This window comes from Eublepharis macularius, chromosome 1 (assembly GCF_028583425.1).
Source record: "Eublepharis macularius isolate TG4126 chromosome 1, MPM_Emac_v1.0, whole genome shotgun sequence".
NCBI lineage: Eukaryota > Metazoa > Chordata > Lepidosauria > Squamata > Eublepharidae > Eublepharis > Eublepharis macularius.
In genome coordinates this window covers 92,619,248-92,639,788 of record NC_072790.1, presented here as the reverse complement: position 1 = coordinate 92,639,788, position 20,541 = coordinate 92,619,248, and the positions used below count along the sequence as shown (strand labels likewise).

Genomic DNA, 20,541 nt, shown 5'->3' with positions numbered 1-20,541 from the left:
CAGACACATCTCCCTGGGGAGGGAGTTCTAAACATTCAGCAGAACAGGCAAGAAGGCCCTTTTTGGATTGCCACCTTTCTAGCCTCAGATGACAGGGACACCTGAAACAGGGCCTCAGAAATGACTAGAGTGGACAGACAGGTTCATATAAGAATAGGCAGTCTTTAAAGTATACTGGCATCAAGCCATATAGGACTTCAAAGGTCAATACCAGCACCTGGAATTGAGCCTAGAAGCAACAATAACAATAACTAACTGCCCTGCTTCAAAGGGACTCACATTTCTTGGCTAACTAATTATCTCATAACTTTGAACACCAGATAAGGTTACCTATATTTGAACATCTTCTCTAAGTATATAAACATTGTTAGTTCATTCTTGCTCCATTTTATTTTAACAAATTCTGTGTAAAAATAGCGACTACAAGTTTCTCATACATATACATTTCTTTTGGCCCTCAACCAATAAACAAACCCATCCTTTAATTATATTTTCAGCATCTATGAAGTTGGACACTCCTGTCATTCTCAGACACTCTCTGCACCTAGGCCTGAACACAAAGAATATATTGATACAAGTTAGACAGCTCTTCTAATATTCACAGGACCATACCACTATAACAACAATAATAACATTAGATTATTAACAACTTAATGCCCACTCAGAGCAGTTTACAAACTATGCCATTATTATCCCAACAACAAAAGGTGGGTGGGGCTGAGAGAGCTCCTAGAAGATGTGACTGACTCAAGGTCACCCAGCTGGCTTCAAGTGGAAGAGTGGGGAATCAAACCCGGTTCTCCAGCTATATTGTCGAAGGCTTTCACGGCCAGAGAACAATGATTGTTGTGGATTTTCCGGGCTGTATAGCCGTGGTCTTGGCATTGTAGTTCCTGATGTTTCGCCAGCAGCTGTGACTGGCATCTTCAGAGGTGTAGCACCAAAAGACAGAGATCTCTCAGTGTCACAGTCACAGTGTTACAGAGGTGTAGCACCAAAAGACAAAGATCTCTGTGTCACAGTCACTGTGACACTGAGAGATCTCTGTCTTTTGGTGCTACACCTCTGAAGATGCCAGTCACAGCTGCTGGCGAAACATCAGGAACTACAATGCCAAGACCACGGCTATACAGCCCGGAAAATCTACAACAACCACCGGTTCTCCAGACTAGAGTCCCATGCTCTTAACCAAATTGGCTGTGTTACTCCTCTGTTTCATGCCCCTCTCCAAAGTTGCTCTGTTCTAGGCTTCCAGACTCCCTTTGTGCTGTGTCTCACTGTGAGACCAGCCTAGTCATGTTTGTGTGTACAAAAACATCTTTTATGATCTTCTTCGTCAAATCCAGTAACAGTTCCCCTATATTTCTGCCTATATCCACAACACATTGCTGAATTAATTACTTCTCTTCATGTAGCTTGCTGTTCTTATCTTCTATTTTTAAAAACAAAAAAAAGAGTAAGCATCAGTTAATCATTCCAAGTCATAATAAAGTACAACAAAAGAATAATCATCCTGTACATAATTAATACTAAACCCTGAACAACAGTAACCATTAGTGATGTCAGTTTATTATTCTGTCAGAATTTGTCTGTAAATCAAACCCTTGCCATTTTATCCCTCAGAATGGCAAACCTGCAAAATTCTGATTCATTCTGGCTGAAAAGTCATGTGCATATGTGCCCATGTGTCAGTCAACACTGTATGCAGTTTGTCATTCTTCATTAAAAATCTTTATTATTATTAGAACATTTATATTATTTCCTTTATATCAAAAGAATGCTCAAGGAAACTTACAATAAATAGAAATCATACGGACACATATTCACATTAAAACTATAAAAATGTATCAAAATATTAGTTACAACCATGTGCTCTCTCCTCTAGTCTTTGTCATATGCTCTCTGATAAAGAAATGTATTTGTCCCTTTTCAGAAGTGGTGTTAATCTTACTTAAACAGGGAAAGTGTTCCACAATCCTGAAAAAAATCTTCCCATGGGCTTCAGCCAACATCACTTCACTTGCCATCAATTCCCACAGGAGCGGGCTGTAGCTCAATGATAGAGCATCTGCTTGGCATGCAGATGGTCCCAGGTTCACTCCCGGTCATCTCTAGCTAAAACGAATCAGGTGGTAGGTGATGTAGAATACCTGCAACTCTAGAGAGCCACTACCAATCTGGGGAGGCAATTCTGACACTTATGGATGAATGATCTGATTCAGTATAAGGCAGCTTCATATGTAAATACAAAAGAAAGTACCATTCAGAGACCTCAACATTTAGATATGAATATCCAAGGCAGTTGAGTATGCTTTGGATTTATTTCTTAGGTCTTTTGCTGTGTTAACTTGATTTCTCAGCTGAGCTGGTACCACAATGCAAAATTGGCATTGCCAATTTGTATCATTATGCTAATATAGCATTTTGTAAACTGTATCACAAAAGCATATGCTGGAAACATGAGGTGTTTTATGGAGGATACTCCTAGATTCTTAGTAGACTTTTATCCAGCTGTACTAAAAGTACAGAGCATTCATTGGTTCAGAATCCCATTCTAGAGGGTCATGGAGTGAACTTCATAGAGATATGATAGCTACCATGTCTCCCAATTTGTATCCTCAGCTCGGGATAACCAGACATCAATGACAGGCCATCAATGACTTCAGAAACACCTTCTAATATTTGTACGTGCAGAGGCATTCGTAAGTATGGGGCAGTTCCCCCAGACCCCACACTGGGCAAGGCTTGTGTCAGAGGCAAGAGATACTGCCTGCCACCTGCTGTCCTAGCCACTGGTGCTGCAGTGCAATTCTCCTACCACCATGCCACTGCACTGCACCCTCCTAGCCTTTTTGGCAGCAGATAGTGGGCAATACCCCCCATAGCAAGCAACTGTAAGGCCTCACCCCACTGCTGCTGGTACTGCCTGATGATGCCTCTTTGCCTTGACAATCAGGAGACAGATGAGCAATAGAGGAGGCCTCCAGCTACCCGCCACACCATTACTGTGGAAGCAGCTGCCTGCAGCAGGGACAAGCAAGGGGTTAGGGGAGGCAATCAGTTCAACAGTGAGGCTGGGGTCTGACAGGGAGAGGAAAGGATGGGCACAGTGAGGGGTGGGTGGGTTGTAAGAACTCCCCACTCCACAGTCAGTGTTGGCAAGTGCAGCCTGAATGCTTTGGTGCCCTCTGTTCCCACATTTAGGTAGCAGTTGGGTAGGAACAAAGTGGGCATGGGAAAACCCATCCTTGACTTTTGCCCAGACTCCAAGAATCACTAAGACCACTCCGGCACTATTAAAAGCTGCTGGTGGTACAGAAAACTCCAGTGCATGCATATGCATCCATAGCCACATGCAATGGTGTTTTTTTGAAATGTGTTCTGGGTCTTTGTATATTAGAGCAGCAAATGTGTTTGCTGTGCATTCTCCTTTCCCAAGACAAATGCCGATCTTGCTTCCCAATATGATTACTTTTGAAAGGCCATTTATTATGTAGAGGGTTTTGCTCTTAATTTTAATGAGATATTGTTGCGGGCTTGGAGGGGGTAGTGCCCAGAGACTGAACACTTTACAAACAATATGAATTAATAATGTAAGCATAGAACAGTTTTATTTTTGGCAGGGAGTAAATCACTGACATAAGCGCTTTTCATGTTGAGACTCAGAGGGAAACCATAATAGATGCTTAAAAGCTTACTGTGCTATGGCTTAAACTATCCAGAAGGATGGTCACTGGTAGCCTCTGGCCATACAGTCAATGGGCTGCATTTTATGAAATGCCAGAAAAAGGCTGGCAGAAGTTGACTTTTCCCATCTCCCCCTTTCCCACCAGCTATCTTTGAGCTTCATAAAGTTAGTGCCAAAGCAGGAGGGAGCTGCCAGGATGAAAAACCATGCCGCACAGGTTTTTGTTGAAGCGGGGAAGTCAATGTTCCACTTTGCCTTCCTTAATACAGGCACCCATGTTGTGTGGCTTTTTAACCACATGGGCCCTCTAATTCTTGGTATTTCCTTTTTAAAGCTCATAATCAACTGCCAGGTAAATGGGGAGGTGGGGAAAATTTAATTCGGCAAGACTCCTAGGGCCAAACTATACATTATGTTTTTAATGATGCAGTGGAAAAGCAGGAGCCCCTTCTCCCCCCATTCTGCCATCCTAAGCCAAATCGGGCACCTGCAGGCTTTAAGTCATGTCCACTGTCAAAGAATCAAATTAGTCAATTCAGTTACTAGAAGGATATCATGCCAGCAATGTGCTAGGCTAGATACAGAAACAGCACATTTCCTATGTCTCTATTAGAATACAGGACAGATAATGGAAGTGGTAGATGAATACAGTATTATTTGAATTGCATAATATTTTATATTGATAATCCAAGGAAATGTATACACAAGAAGATGCACAAAGGAAATGAAATATAGATGAAAGTTTAATTTCTTCTTTGTATTGTACAACTCATGTGAATGATAAAAGGAGACAATCTATATGTTTATGGCTATGAACACGTCCTACATACAGTACCCTTCTTCAGATGATGTCTGCCCTTTGAAACAATGTCTGCTGAGCAACAGCAAGAACAAGTACACATTCAGAGTCCAGCAATGGCATGTAGGCAGTAACAGGACCAATGTGCTCATTCTCACTCCCTTTTTAGGCATGAAGATGTCATCTAGAGAGGATTAGTGTGGCTTAAACACACACATATATAGCCTAAGCATGGACATATGCATACACCTCAATATGTGATCACTCCAACCCTAATCATTCATTAACATTGGAGTATTATGTCTGGTTACTTTTGATATTTTTACCTATATATTGGGCAACCACAATTCCTCTGGTCAGTGCAGATGTGCCCACACCTCAGTGTGCATCTGAAATCACCTTATTTTCAGTATGTCAAAGAGTCCACTGTGGGAAATGATTCTGTTCAGAGTTGGCTCGAGAATATAGTAAGCTTATAAGTCAGTGGATTTTGCGGGATGTGGCAGCCTCCGCCACTAGTCTTGCCATGCCCTGCTCACTGCTGCCTTGTTTTCTTCTGCCTCACCTCCCACCTCCGCCCATGAGCCACCAATGCTTCTTCCCTCCTTACTCCCCCAGGTATCTTTAAATATCTTTAAAAAGAAAGCTGCACATGCCAACCCTGGATTGAAAGATGCCTAGAAATCTGGAGGTGGAGCCTGGGAGAGCAGGGTTTGGGGAGGGACCTCAGCAGGGCATAATGCCATAGATTGCAACATCCAAAACAGCCATTTTCTCCATAGGGGTCTGATCTCTGTTGTCTTGAGACCAATTGTAATTCTAGGAGATGTCATGGCCCCATGTGGAGGTTGGCACCCCAGCACCTGCCCAGTAGGGCTTCCTGAACACTTGCTAGAAGAATCTTGTGGGAATTTAGGGCATTGCAATTCTATGTTTGAAATCACTTGGAGAACGAAGGAAAGTTAGTTGCTACAGGCAACCCCTTACTGAGTTGTTACTGATATTTATGCATAAGAATACACTTTCCAATTTTTATTAGAACAAAAGTTTCAAAACTCTATAAAATATTTATCTTATGAGTAGTAATCTTTTTAACATATGTAGTTGACTAAAACATCAGTTTATCAGTAATGTCCCAACCACACTAATTTTTTACTTTAGAGATATAGACTGCACTCTTGCAGAAACAGAACTGGGATTAGACCACGATGACCATTATATCCAGGGATGCAACAGCTCTTTAAAAAACAAAAGCTGGGTTTCAGAAAAGTAACTTGAATGTAACAGGCACCCAAAGTATGTGTCCTTTAGCTCACAACCAGCATGTTTCAACTGTTGGATTGAATTATAAATGCCTGAGGAACAGAAACTGAAAACTACATTCCTTGGAGATATTTTCAGCACTATATTCACTATAAATATTTATTAACAACATGTTAGAGTTATGCTCCAATTTTTTTTCCTGAGTTTTGCCTTGCCTTATTTACCTCAAGAGCCAATATTATACTGGCAGCACACAGGTACTAAAAAAAATAAAGCCATTTTCTTTGGAGCTGAAGTCCAGTTTACCATTTTGAAGTGAGGCTCTTGGTCACTCTAGAAGGCAAGGTGGGTGGCAATTAGCGGTCAACGTTTTGCCCATCAGAAGTTTGGAGAAATGGCAGGGAGATGGGACATGGGAAAAAGCAAGAGGAGGAAAAGCAAGAACCAAAGAAAATGGGTTTGGGAAAGCTAGGGCATGCAGAGGCAGTGTGGGGAGATGATCCAGTGAAGGAAAATGGGATTCCCGCCCCCAGGGTTGCCATTTACCTGATGGGGGTGGGGATCCCCTGCTCCCAGCATCCTCCACCTGCCACCATTCACTTGACTGGTGCGGGAACACATGCAGGAACAGTCCTCCCAGCGCAGCACAGTAACATCATTCCCAGGAGTGACATCATAGTGCAGGCCCTGGGACTGCTCCCGGGCTTTGCGTTGGGCCTGTGCAATGGCCTCACTCCCCGAAGTGATGTCATCACACACGCACAAAGCACATTTGTGAGAAGAAGCTGCAGGTAAGTGCTGGGAACCCCCCCCCCCTCTCCAAGGGAGTAAGGGGACCTAGCAACCCTACCCCTCCCCAATCTCTGGAGACCCCTGCTTGCCATAGTGTTGACAGCTTCATGCCATTTATAACTTAATGAAAAGAACTTGCAATGTGGTCCACATTAGAATCAGGTCCCAAGATACTTGATACTTTTTTTTTAAATTCTAGAAGCTCCTTTTTGGTTTGGTTCATATAACTAGAAAAAAAGGATGGCAATTAGCATCCTCATTTGTATTTGGGAATGTCAGCATCCACAAATCTCAGTAATCTGAAAGCCTCAATTATGGCTCATAGGAAGTTGTTCTATAGTAGTGTCATGCTTCCCTTGAACAATGAGGGACATCATAGAACTGAGAACAATTTCATTAAATGTCCTAACTGTTGATCATACTGTGTTTTTGTGCTGTGAATGTCCTAGCTATTGATTATATTGTATTCACTTGCAGTATGTAATCTGCCTTGAATCTCAGTGAAAAAGGCAGACTATAAATGAAAAACAACAACAATCATCATCATAGCTGGCTTAGAACACAGGCAAGAAAAATGGGCAAATATTTGGATTTTTACCCCTTTTACTATAAAATTTATGCTTTCTATAGAGGGAAAACCCTATATAGATTTGGCTTAAAGTATTCTTTCAAAGACCCTGCTTTCTAGACAGGAATAAAGATCACTAACTGTGAGCCAACCAAGATCTCAGAAGCAGCAGAGATCTTTATGTTATCTTGGATTTGATTGTATATATATGAAAGCCTCTATATTTCATTTTTTCTAAATGTTCAATAAGTTACATTACCTCCAAGGAACTAATATTAGTTAGCCTCCAGCTGAAACAGAACATATTTGGCAAGAAGGCAAAGGAACTGATGACACAGCTAATTATTATTCTCATTGCATAACCAGGAAATTGCTGCAAGTATACCATTTTCCAACTGCTACTCATAGTGGGGTGTTTCTTCTATCAATGGCAAAGTCTACTTCTTCAAGGAATTAATTTACTTTTTTATTAATTATTGCAGTCCTTATTTACTTCAGCCTATTTTTAGTATTATTAGTATAGGAGGATGAAGGAATCCACAATATTCTATGAATATTCACATTTATATTGTACTGTACTGTACAGATCTCTTCTGATGTCAGCCTTTAATGGACAGGCACTGAAAGAATGGTAATGAACATAAAATAAGCATAATACAGCATAAAAATAGAACATTTATACATGTATATCAATAAAAGTCATTAAATTGTGGCTTGCCTTGATAGCCTACTATTATTTTCTACTTTAAATATCAACAAGACAATTCTTGTACTGACTGGATCTTATACTGTGTTATAAACTGGAAATATTTCTTTAAATGACAAGAATGAAAAAAGCTTTCTTCAGTACTTACTATCTTTAAGGTTACTAGCTGCAGCTTGGGAAAATCCTGGAGATTTGGGAAAGTGTCTGTGACTGGCAGAGTCTGGGAAGGAGAGGGGAATCAGATGGGATATAGTGGCTTAAAGGCTACTCTCCAAAGCTGCCATTTTCTTCCAGGGAAACTGTTCTTTCTACTCTGGAAATCTGGGTGAATCATACAGCATCACACTGATATAATGACATCAATTCCATCAGCATGACACCAAAGAAATGGAAGCTGGAAACCTTATAGTTTACAGTGTAGCAAGCAGGGCTTTTTTTCAGGGGGAACGCGGGGGAATGGAGTTCTGGAACCTCTTGAAAATGGTCATATGGCTGGTGGCCCCACCCCCTGATCTCCAGACAGAGGGGAGTTTAGATTGCCCTCCACGCTGCTGAGCAGCATGGAGGGCAATCTAAACTCCCCTCTGTCTGGAGATCAGGGGGCGGGGCCACCAGCCATATGACCATTTTCTCTGAGGGCAACCCACTGAGTTCCACCACCTCTTTTCCCAGAAAAAAAGCCCTGGTAGCAAGACAATGGATGCCTGTTCCAGAAGCTGACCCAAAGAATGCTTGGAAGAAAGAAGGAAGGAGTGTTTCCAGGGAACATGCAGCTAAATTTGTTTTATTTAGGAGTGGGGGCTGGAGGAAGGGCACTGAAAGTTTCACAGAAAATACACGTTTGAATTAGAGTTTTGATTAAACAGAGAATAGTAGTATTATGTGGTGGTTCTAGGAGGGTATTCTAGGTCTATGCACAGCATGTGTAAAAGGCTGGTGCCAGAGGCCTCTGGAGAGCTGAAGATGGTGGAGCTGGATAAGGGAGATTGCAGGAAGGTAATATATAAGCCACCTTGGTGGTCCTGATGAGCACGTAAACATGGGGTAATAAATCTTGTAAACAAACAAATGTGAATATTATAGCAGACCAATAAGAGGAGGTATGCAGGCATTTGAAAATATGAACAATGAGTCTATGCTGTATTCCAGCCCTACAAAGGAAAGACAATGTAGAGTCTAAATACTTCATTATCTGAACAAAGAGAGGTACGATATTCCTGAGGCATTTTTAAAATCCAAATAGCACTAAGTAGTTTGTTTATTTAAGAAGGGAAAAGTGAGGTGAAATCAATCCCTTCTCTCCACAAATCAGTACTTTCTACTCTGGAGTACTCCTTCACTTGTTAACTGAGTCTGAAAGTCTCCATAGGCAGTTTGCAACCATACCCGACCAGGAATCTCTTCACTCTCCAGAAATACCTCAAAGTTTGATTGGATAGGGAAAATCTCCTCTCCCTAAAAGATCCATCCCCTTTTCCTTGACCTTTTTGGGAGTCTGCACTCAGCTTCTTGACAAATTCCCCCAGTTCTTCTGTTGGTGTTCAAACCATTCTCTCTGTTAGGACTCTGTCTCCCAGCTCTTCACACTGGATTCCTCTCTCTGCTACAACTGAAAAGAAGACCCTCCTCTTTCCAGCTTATGCTACCCAATCAAATGCCTTGGAGTTACCTTCCACCCAACAGCTGATTCTGTGAGGGATTAATGCTTAATAGAGTGCAGCTGTGTGTGCAGCACGGGTTTGTTTTAAAATGTACAATCTGTCCCAAGTGGGGGTGAATGATTTTGGTGACACAGTGCTGGATTCAGGTGAAGAGACCACAGAATAGGCCAGAGAGAAGCCCGCAAAATAGCAGATAACTACACTGTGAATCAGAACAGTCATTAACCTCACAGGAAGAACTGTATTTTCACAATGTGGTAAAAGTTAACCCAACATGATTTCACAACAAAGTGAATATGGGAACCAAGGTCAGAGATAAATCTTAAACTTAAGTCTGACATAGACAGAGACATAAAGAGAATTTTGTGATAAGAGGCTTGATTAAAAAAAAAAGGTGAGTTATTCAGCCTTGTGTTTGAAAGAGCAATTTTAAAAATCCAAGCAGAAACAACAGGCAGCTGAAAGAATGGGACAGAATAAAGAGGAAAATTTCTGGAGTACAGAGGCAGAGTTGGCTGCCATCATCAGTACTAAAAGAAGTGGGATTTTATGAGGTTACCTAGGGCAATTTAGGAATAGAACAGAAGAAGGCTGAAAGAGAGAGTAGCGTTCTCCCTATGGAGTAGGAGAGTGTCTAGTGTAAGGAAGATGATAAGATGGACGTCAGATATTGAGAATACAAGAGCAAAGAGATCAGAGACAGCAATGCTTAGTGAAGACCAGGAGTTCATGGAAGTATAACTACAAAGGCAGTAGTTGGAGGAGTTTGGGTGAGACTTGGCCTCAGCCCTGCCTACAGGTGTTGCCATTTAGAAGAGAACCAAATAGCTCTCCTGAAACGTGTGTGTGTGGGTTTCTGCTGACTGAAGGCAGAACTGTACATTGCATACAGTCAACATGATACCTTCTTCAGGGAAAAGCAAGTAGGGGTAATTAGAAACAGAAAGTGATAGGGCAGGGGTCCTTCTACTGCTGCTTTTCTGCAGTAACTCTTTGCTACTTGTCCAGAGATTTCCCTTGTCCAGAGATTTTGCTTCTGGCATCCTAAAGGCAGCAGAGGTGGGGGGGGGGGGGTAACTGAGGGAGTTGCCGTGGGAAAATAGCAGGTGAGGACTATTTTTTCAGTTCCAAATTGTCCCCTCAGTTTTTCCTGAAAGAAAAACTGTTCACATTTTCATTTGATGCATTTGTGTGTACATGCATGATTTCCTGTATCAGTACAACTTATCAGTACAACTATCCTTTTTTGCCGCTATATATATTTTACACTGAAGGTCATTACTATAATATTATATATATAAATACAATATAATCATTAAAAATGTATTAGTTCTTAATTATAAAAGCTCAAAGTTCCCCGTAGATATTTCAGACAATGTGTGGTATCCTAGATTTAATTAAGGTGGTTGGAGACTAGAAGCAGCCTCTTGGGGGAGACCAAAGAGCATATTTATAATACTTCTTATCCTTATTGTGAATTTCAGGCCAAGGGAATGGGCTGATGGGAATGTACATGTCTTTACAAATGGTGCATAATATCAAAGTTTTAAGGACTTTGCACAATCCCAGTTCATATTTGCATCTTACTTCTGTTCCATTCCTTTTTGGTTCTGGAGGGACTGTTGCTAATATGTATAAAACTGTTATTGTAAGCAACAGGAATACTGTTATTAAAACTACTAGGAATATGCCAACATGTATGCCAAACACCTGGGCATACAGTTTTACTCCATTTGTTAACAGATTAGCTGAACATCTGTAGCATTTTTATTTCAGCTCATAGGCTGCAAGCCAAGGTATTGTTATGTGTGCCATGTAAAGACTGGGCTGGCAGGTTGGGAGGTATTGCAGCCACCGAATTGCTAAATGAGAAAAAAGACACCTGCTGGGTTACTTCATATCAGCTCTTGGGGATGGGGGATTAGTTTTCCCTCTTGTGATATGATGTATTGTGAGAAGAGCAGAACGGATACTCTTATGTCTACCAAAGAGTTTATTAATGCAACCCAAATTAACTCCAGATCTTTCTACTTGGGAGAACTTTTTCACCTTCCATATTCATTTATTTACTAGATATATATCAAAGTGATTTATTAGGGAAGCTTCTGTGGACCTGTTCCTGTGCTCACTGAATCACCACCTGTCCTCCGTTTAAACTGAAGTAAGCTTGCTACATCTGCCAGCCACTTTCGTATTGTAAGACACAATGACTACACTTATGCGGAAGACAAAATACTTTATTTTAAATGTAAGAATGCCAATGTGTTTTGAGCACCGAGATCTATCAAGGGGCTGCAAAAATTAGGAGTTGGATCCTAAGTTGCGTTTCCATGGACGCATTTATAAATTCCTTTGACTGCTGCTTGAAGAGGTGTGTTGGGGGGGGGCATCTCCACACCTTCCAGATCTATCTTTCCCCCCCTAGTATGATACCCATCCAGGACACTTCCAATTTTGAGGCTGTGTACCTAATGTTGGAGCTGAGAGACAGAACTGGGATTCCTTTGGTGTACTACCCACTAGGGATCCCAAACTCCCGGTGGGGGATCCCCCGCCCCTGCTCATCACACCCTGCCCCCACTTATCTGAACAGCAGGGGGCGCGCACCTTCCTTGCGTGCTCCCCCGCAGCGTGGCGTACTCCCATGCACCGCAGCCGCCAGGATCGGGCCCATTTTGGGGCCTCTGTGGAGCGCAAGGGCGCTCCTGCACTCTACAGCGCTCAAAATGGGCCCGATCCACAGCAAACCAGGCCTGTTTTCAGCAGCTGCAGAGCACAGGAGTGCTCCTGCGCTCCGCAGTGCCCCCAAACAGGCCTGTTTCGGCATGGATCGGGCCCGTTTTGAGGCGCTGCGGAGCACAGGAATGCTCCTGCACTCAGCAGTACCCAAAACGGGCCTGTTCTGTCGTGGATCAGGCCCATTTTGAGGTGCTGCGGAGTGCAGGAATGCTCCTGAGCTCCGCAGTGCCCCAAACAGGCTCATTTTGGCATGGATTGGGCCCATGTTTTGAGCTGCAGCGCCTCAAAAACGGGCCCGATCCGCAGCAGAATGGCCCATTTCCAGAGCTGCAGAGCACAGGAGTGCTCAGCAGCGCCCAAAACCGACCTGTCCAGGGGCCGTGAGATGACATCACTCCTGAAGTGACGTCATTGTGCCTATGGGGGGGGGGCGCTCACCACCCTCTCTCCAAAGGTAAGTGCCAGGCCCCTGTCCCTCACCAGGAGGTTGAGAGATCCTGGCAACCCTACTATCCACCCTGCTGCCTACCTTAGCTGACAGAGGTGGTCTCAGGGCAGGTGTTGTGGACCTCAAGGCTAGTTGTCCTAGGGGATTTCAACAGTAATGCTGAGGCTGTCTTGTCAGGAATGACTCAGGATTTCATGGCCTTTATGACAACCATGGGTCTGTCTCAGGGAATAACTGGTCCTACACATTGTGCTAGTCACACTCTTGATCTGGTATTTTGTTCTGGATGGGATGATCGTGTTCCAATGGTGCAGGAATTGACAATGTTTCCTTTGTAATACACAGATCATTTGCTTAGGTTTTAAACTTATAGGAATACTAAAACTCTGTAGGGTTTAGTCATAATAGTAGTGGGGGTTTTTGCAGTGTGTGAAACTGATTAGGTCAATGCTCAAAACAATAACATCTGACACAATAATTGCATGCAGCTATAGCATATCTCAGCAAAATGTCCAGTTTTCCTGCAATGATTTCATGCAGTTGCCTTTACAGGACATCTGCAAAGGTAGTTTATAAGATGCTGAGTAGATCCACATTGAATGCATGCCCCCCCCCCCCAACCGTACTTTGAATTTGCTTGGTCTGTGGTTTTTCATTTGCTTTCCCTTTGTAAGCATTTGTCTACATTTCAGCACATTTTTTCTACAGTTGATTCACATATTGAAATGTGTCTTCTGTATTGAAGCTCATTATCGGTGTTTCTGATTCTAGAAGCAAGCATACTTTTATGTGAAGCATAGTTATTTTCTTAAGAAGCTGATCTCTAATAATCTCATCCACCATATTTACAAACCATGAGTAATAACTATTTCCCCAGCAGCAATATACTGTAAATATTGATCCTCCTACTTTATGTTCAGGCTACTACATTTTGCAGCAATTGGCTCTCACATACACTTTTGGCACATACAAACATCTTCAAGAAGGCTGTATCAGTTCCAGGACACAGGAATAAGCTGTGTATGTTTTTTACATCAAAAAGTTTTTCTTTTATTTATTGCAACAGGATAGTTGTCAAATATCCATGCAATGAAAGAAATTGGTAACTTGCATTGCATGGAGGGAAGCTGAAGTCCATTTTCCATGCATGCAAAAGTCACAATCCAAATTGGGCATCGTATGTGGAAGAAGTAAGGAACCTGCAATTAATGTGTGACTGCCCTCCAAGGGACACAAGGTAGGTACCCCAAACCTAATCTGTGTTCTTGGTAATGTGTGAATAAACTACCACCAGGAGATTAGTTTTTCTTCCCCCTTCTTGGCTTTTATTGGGAGGCCTGCCCCCACCCCCGCCAACAGAGACATGCCTTCTGATGACAGAGGTGTCAGAAAAATGTGCTCCAAACGCTTTTGGAGTATAAGATGCCTTAATTAAAGGGAAAATCATCTCTTGTGATATTAAAGATTAATCAGAGTGCTTAATACACTCCTAGCAGGAAGTAGCCTTGTTTCCTGCATACCCTGGGGAAATATCACTAAGACTGCCTGGAAACGCCAGAGCTCCTCATACCTTTTTGCCATAAATAATGACACAAATTTGCAAAATAATAAAAAAAAGTTCTTGAATTTCCCTCCATTACAAACAATTCTTGGATGATATAATCAGGTGCTTCTGATGGGGAGGAGTTATGACCCAGGAAATGAGTTATCTCCTGTTCTAGATGAATTTTCACTTCCACTAAAAGAGCAGGCTCCTAGCTCAGGGATGCTCCTGGACCCAGGCCTCTTGTTGGATAAACAAGTGGCAATGATTGCCAGAAGGGAATCCCTAAAGAAGTTGCAGTGGGGAAGGGCATTTCATTAGTTTTGTTGGAGAGCCAGCAGGCACCATTCATGGGCAGGAAAGATCTTGTCACTGTAGTACACACCTTGGTAACATTTATATTAGACTACTGTGGTGCACTGTTCATGGGGCTGCCCTTGAAGATTGCCTGGAAGCTTCAGTTCATACAGAATACTGCAGCCAGAATGCTGACTAGAGTGGGTCGTAGGTGTTGGAAATATAATGTCTTGTGTACAAAGAAGGCAGAAGAGAGAGAATACCTGCAGGGGGCAGCGAATTTGACAGATAGCAAAATGATCCTTCTTCCTGCCTCTATTCTGCCCTTCTTGCATGACTCGTCCAGATTGGTATTCTTAGGAGCGCAAGTGGAGCGCAAGTGAACAGGGACGAATACATATGAGTCTGTTCACTTGCCATTCAAGTGCCATTCGTCACTTGTAGCTTGGCCCTTAGGCTACTTCGTGTTTCTTCCTGGAAGTTTTCTCCCAGTTTAGTAAACTAGTTAATATCTATTCCCTTTTTCTGCTTTCTATTAAAGTTGTAGTTCCTGAATAAACTCTATTCATTCACTCCTTAATCAGACTCAAGATCATTCCTAAGATCATAGAATCATAGAGTTGGAAGGGGCCATACAGACGGTCTAGTCCAACCCCCTGCCCAGTGCAGGATCAGCCTAAAGCATTTCTGATAAATATTCATCCAGCCTCTTCTTGAAAACTGTCAGTGAAGGGGAGCTCACCACCTCCCTGGGCAGCTGATTCCATGTTTGAACTACTCCGACCATGAAAAAGTTCTTCCTAATAACCGGCTGGTACCTTTGTGCATGTAATTTAAGCCCATTGTTTAGGGTCCTACCCTCTGCTGCCAACTGGAACAGCTCCTTGCCCTCCTCCAAATGACAGCCTTTCAAATACTTAAAGAGAGCAATCATGTCCCCCCTTAATCTTCTCTTCTCCAAACTAAACATTCCCAAGGCCCTCAGTCTTTCCTCGTAGGGCTGTCTCCCAACCCCTGATCATCCTTGTCGCTCTCCTCTGCACCCTCTCGATTTTGGCCACATCCTTTTTGAAGTGAGGCCTCCAGAACTGCACACAATACTCCAAGTGTGGCCTGACCAAGGCAGTATAGAGAGGGGCTATGACCTCCTGCGATTTCAACGCTATGGCCCCTTTGATACAACCCAGGATTGAATTGGCCTTTTTTGCCACCACATCACACTGACTGCTCATATTTAGTTTACAGTCCACTCTTACCCCAAGATCTCTTTCACATATAATACTGCCCAGAAGTGTATCCCCCATCCAGTATTTGTGCTTCCCATTTTTGTGGCCCAGATGTAATACTGTGCCCTTGTCTTTCTTGAATTACATCCTATTCGCAGCTGCCCACTTCCCCAGAATATTCAGGACTTGTTGAATTTTAATTCTATCTTCTTGGGTGTTTGCTACTCCTCCCAATTTGGTATCATCAGCAAATTTAATGAGCAGCCCTTCCACTCCTTCATTCAGATCATTGATAAAAATATTGAAAAGTACCGGGCCCAAAACCGAGCCATGCAGCACCCCACTGGACACCTCCCTCCAATCTGATGAAACGCCGTTGACCACCACTCTTTGGGTGCGGTCCTCTAACCAGTTCCCTATCCACTGAACTGTCCTATAGTCCACTCCACAGTCTTCCAGTTTGCCCATCAGAATGTCATGCGGGATCTTATCAAAAGCTTTACTGAAATCCAGATAAATCACATCAACAGAGTTCCCCTGATCCAGTAAGCTGGTCACTCGATCAAAGAAGGAAACCAGGTTGGTCTGGCAAGATCTGTTAGGGACAAAACCATGCTGACTTCCCCGGATCACTGAGCGCTCCTTCAGATAGTTACAGGTTGATCCCTTTAAAATCTGCTCGAACATCTTCCCAGCAACAGAAGTCAGACTGACTGGCCTGTAGTTTCCCAGGTTATCCGTCTTCCCTTTCTTAAAGATTGGGATAACATTTGCTCTTCTCCAACCTTGTGGCACATCCCCAGTCCTCCAGGAGGCCTTGAAGATGATGGACAGGGGTTCTGCAAGTTCTCTATAAAGTTCTTTCAGCACTCTTGGGTGCACCCCATCTGGCCCAGGGGATTTGTATTCATCCAGTACAGCCAGCTGCCTCTCCACAACCTCTCTGTCAATGTAAACTAGCCACTCAGGTGTCCCGTCACATTTTCTACTATCTCTAGATGTGCCTGAGTTCTTCAGGGAGAAAACAGAGGCAAAAAAGTCATTAAAGCCTGTCTGCTTTTTCTCTGTCCTGCATCAGTTTCTCCATCTACTCCCAACAGCGGTCCAATTGCCTCTTTTACCTTGCATTTGCTTCTCACATCTGTAGAAGTTTTTCTTATTGTAGTGAGCCCTCCTGGCCAGACCTAGCTCATACTGAGCTTTGGCCTCTCTGATGGCTGATCTGCAGTACCTAGTAACCCTCATATACTCCTCTTGAGAGGTCTGTCCTTCTCTCCATTTCCTGAACATTTCCTTTTGCTCCCTTAGCTTATTCTGGAGCTCTCTGTACATCCACATCGGTTTCTTGGAGCCCTTACCATGTTTCCGTCTTGCTGAGATAGTGAGGGCTTGAGCTTGCAAAAGCTCATGTTTGAGAAGAGCCCACACTTCACTCACTCCTTTCCTTTCCAGCACACTCCCCCACGGAATGACTCTCATCAAGCCTCTGAGTTCATCGAAGTTGGCCCCACGAAAATCTAACCTACGAGTCTGGCTACGAACTTCCTTGCCCCCCTCCACAGCAACTGGAATTCAAGGAGGGCATGGTCACTTCCCCCTAAGGTCCCCACCACCTTCACCTCATCTAACAATTCTTCCCTGTTGGTTAATAGCAAGTCTAGTATGGCCGAGCCCCTTGTAGCTTCCTCCACCTTTTGAAAAAGGAAGTTATCGGCCAGGCAGGTCAGGAAATTGTATGATCCATGACGCTTTGCTGAGCCTGTCTCCCAGCACACATCGGGAAGTTGAAGTCACCCATAATTACAAGGTTCTGATGTCTGGATACTCTACCAATCTGTTCAAAGAGGGCTGCATCCATTTCTTCTCGCCGGTCAGGTGGTCTGTAGCAGACTCCAACAATAATACCCTTTGTCCTTCCTCCACTTATTGCTACCCATATGCTTTCCACTGGGCTTTCCACCCCCTTCTCTATAACTTTTTGACAATCAAGCTCTCTCCTCACATACAACACCACTCTATCTCCTCTTCTACCCTTCCAGTTTTTCTTCAACAACTCATACCCATCCACTAGCACATTCCAGTCATGGGAATCATCCCACCAAGTCTCAGTAATTCCTACTATATCACAGCTCTCTGTTTGCAATAGAAGCTCAAGCTCTTCTTTCTTATTACCCATACCTTGGGCATTGGTATATAGACACTTGTAGCCTTGTACCTTTGTTTGACCTGTCCTACCCAGGTGGGTCCCCACTGTTTTCACTTTGTCATTGAAATCCCCATGTCAATCGTCCCCTTCCCCTTGCAGCATCAGTTTAAAGCTCTCCTGATGAAGTTCTCCAGGTTCGTTCCAAATGAGTTTTCTTCCCTGCCCTTGAGAGGTGAAGCCCATCATGTGCTAGAAGGCCTTCTCTAAGAAAACCTATCCCACGGTCCCAGAACTAAAAGCACTCCTGCTGGCATCACAATCTCAGCCACCGATTCACCTCAAGTATGGTCTGCTTCCTGCGCATTTCTCTTCCTATGACTGAAAGGATAGAAGAGAATATCACCTGTGCCCCCAATGCCTTCAACTGCCTTCCAAGAGCTTCATAATCCTCTTTAATTCTTGCGACAGTATTCGCAGCCATGTCATTCATTCCCACATGAATCAGCACAAACAGGTACTTATCAGCAGGCTTGATGAATTTTGGCAGTTCGTCGGTGATATCCTGAATTCTGGCCCCCAGCAAGCAACACATCTCTCAGAATAGGGGATCTGGCCCAGAGACATGGTGTTCCATACCCCTGAGAAGAGAGTCCCCGACGACCCCCACCTTTAGCTTTTTTCCACTTCTGTGTGGCCCCATGTCCTCTACACACCCTCTTCCAGGTCTTTGCGGTTTTCCTTCCACTCTCATCTCCATCACCATCTCTAGCACTTCAAAACGATTCTTGAGCTGAAGTGGACCAGAGCATCTTCTTCGTTGACATCTTCAGGTTTGTACCGTAGATCTGAGAGGAGACTCAGAAGGGAGATCGACTCTTTCTTCTTCTCCTTGACTTTCCTCTTCTTGGCTGTGCAGAGCCCCCAGGCTCTTGTCAATAAAATCCTCCCCTTCCTTGATTTCCTGAAGGGTGGTGATCCTCTCCTCCAGGCTCTGAACCTTTTCTTCCAAAAGTCTGACCAGCTTACACTTCTGGCAAGTGAACTCCGTCTTCTCTTCTGGGAGGAAAACAAACATGGCACACTCCATGCAGGTGACTGCGAAGGGGGCTTCAGTAGACATGATTGCCTTCCAAATATATATCCAGAGTACTCTCAGCAGAGTTTCAGGTCCCTCAGGCAGATCCCCAGGACAAGAGCCACAGGACAAGAGCCTTTCAAAAGGTTAGTTCCTGCCTAGCCCAGCAGAGCCCCAGGACAGTAGGGGGCAGGGCTTGTAACCAAGAGCAACAGCAACCAGCAGCAAACAACAGCAATTCACTCAGACCCACACAGAACTTAACCAGGACCACTCTTTAGCAAGCTACACAGAGCCCACTCACCCTCAGCTTCTCACACAGTATTCCATACCCTACAGATACACCATATCCTACAGTCAGGGCTGGCTCCAGCGTTTCCGGCACCTGAGGCAGCTTAATGCTGCCTCTGTGCATGCGTGTGTGAGAGCATGCGCATACACCGGACTGTGTGATGATCTCACTGCGTGTGATGTCATCACGCAGGGGCTGGCACGTGCACAGGGGGCCTTCCAACCCTCCCATTCAGTTGCTCTGCGGGCCAGGTACAGGCGGCCACCCTGGCCGCCGGCTACGCCTGGCCCGCAGAGCAACTGAACGGGAGGCTGCCTGCTCAGCTGCCCCATCCTGCTGCCACCAGCATGCACTCCTGGCCGGCAGCGGTGGCGGCAGCTCTGTGGTGCGCGCCCCTGCACCCCCTGGCCGGCACCCCTCCTGCACCTTAGCACCCTGAGTCGGCGGCCTCACCAGACCCCAATGGGCGGGCCGGCCCTGCCTACAGTAGGAACCATATCACTCCAGTCTTGTTCCATTGGCACTGGCTTCCGGTTTGTTTCAGAGACCAATCCAAGTCTTATACAATTTGGTGCTAGCACATCTTAAGAACTGCCTTCTCCCATATATATCTATCCATTCTCTCTGGTCATCTTTGAGGACCTATTCAGGTGCCCCACCATTTGAGGTGAGATGGGTGGCAGTCTTAAAAAAGGCCTTCTCAGTCATGACACCAAAACTTTGGAACTCCTCCACAGGGATATTCGTCTCTCCCCTACATTGCTGTCTTCCACCAGTGGGTGAAGACTTCTTTGTTTTGTCTGGCATACCCCCAATAATAGTTATTGGTCCTCCTCCCCGTTCTTCATGCTGTGTGTTTGCGTGGCCTTATTTATTGAATTGTTTTACAGCTATTATAAATGTTGCTTTAAATGTAAATTATTTTAAAATGTTTTAATTTGTTTGTTAGTGTTTTAATTAAAGATAGGCACGAACAGGAAAAACAAACAAATATGATGTTCGTTGTTCATTGGCATCCACAAACAGGGACTCACGAACAACCACGAACATGACCCTGTTCATTAACATGTTCATGGTTGGATGTTTGTGGGGGCCAACAGGCTCTCCTCCAGCCATCATCCAAGTTTGGTCAAGATCCCTACTGCACCACTCCTAAAAACCTGACCTGAGCAGGCACCAGGAAAGGTACCAATAATAAATAATAGCTTGGCCCCAGAGCCTGGCAGCAGCCCTGGAACCTGAAGAGGTAGATCCCTACCGCACCACTCCCAGAAACCCTACCTGAGCAGGCAGCAGGA

General features: G+C 44.0%; 1 protein-coding gene across 2 annotated transcripts in view; it reads right to left on the bottom strand.

The window, feature by feature from the left end:
- GRIK2 (glutamate ionotropic receptor kainate type subunit 2) overlaps positions 1-20,541 on the bottom strand; it is a 786,155-nt gene that overhangs the window by 17,454 nt on the left and 748,160 nt on the right. The window lies entirely within an intron of this gene.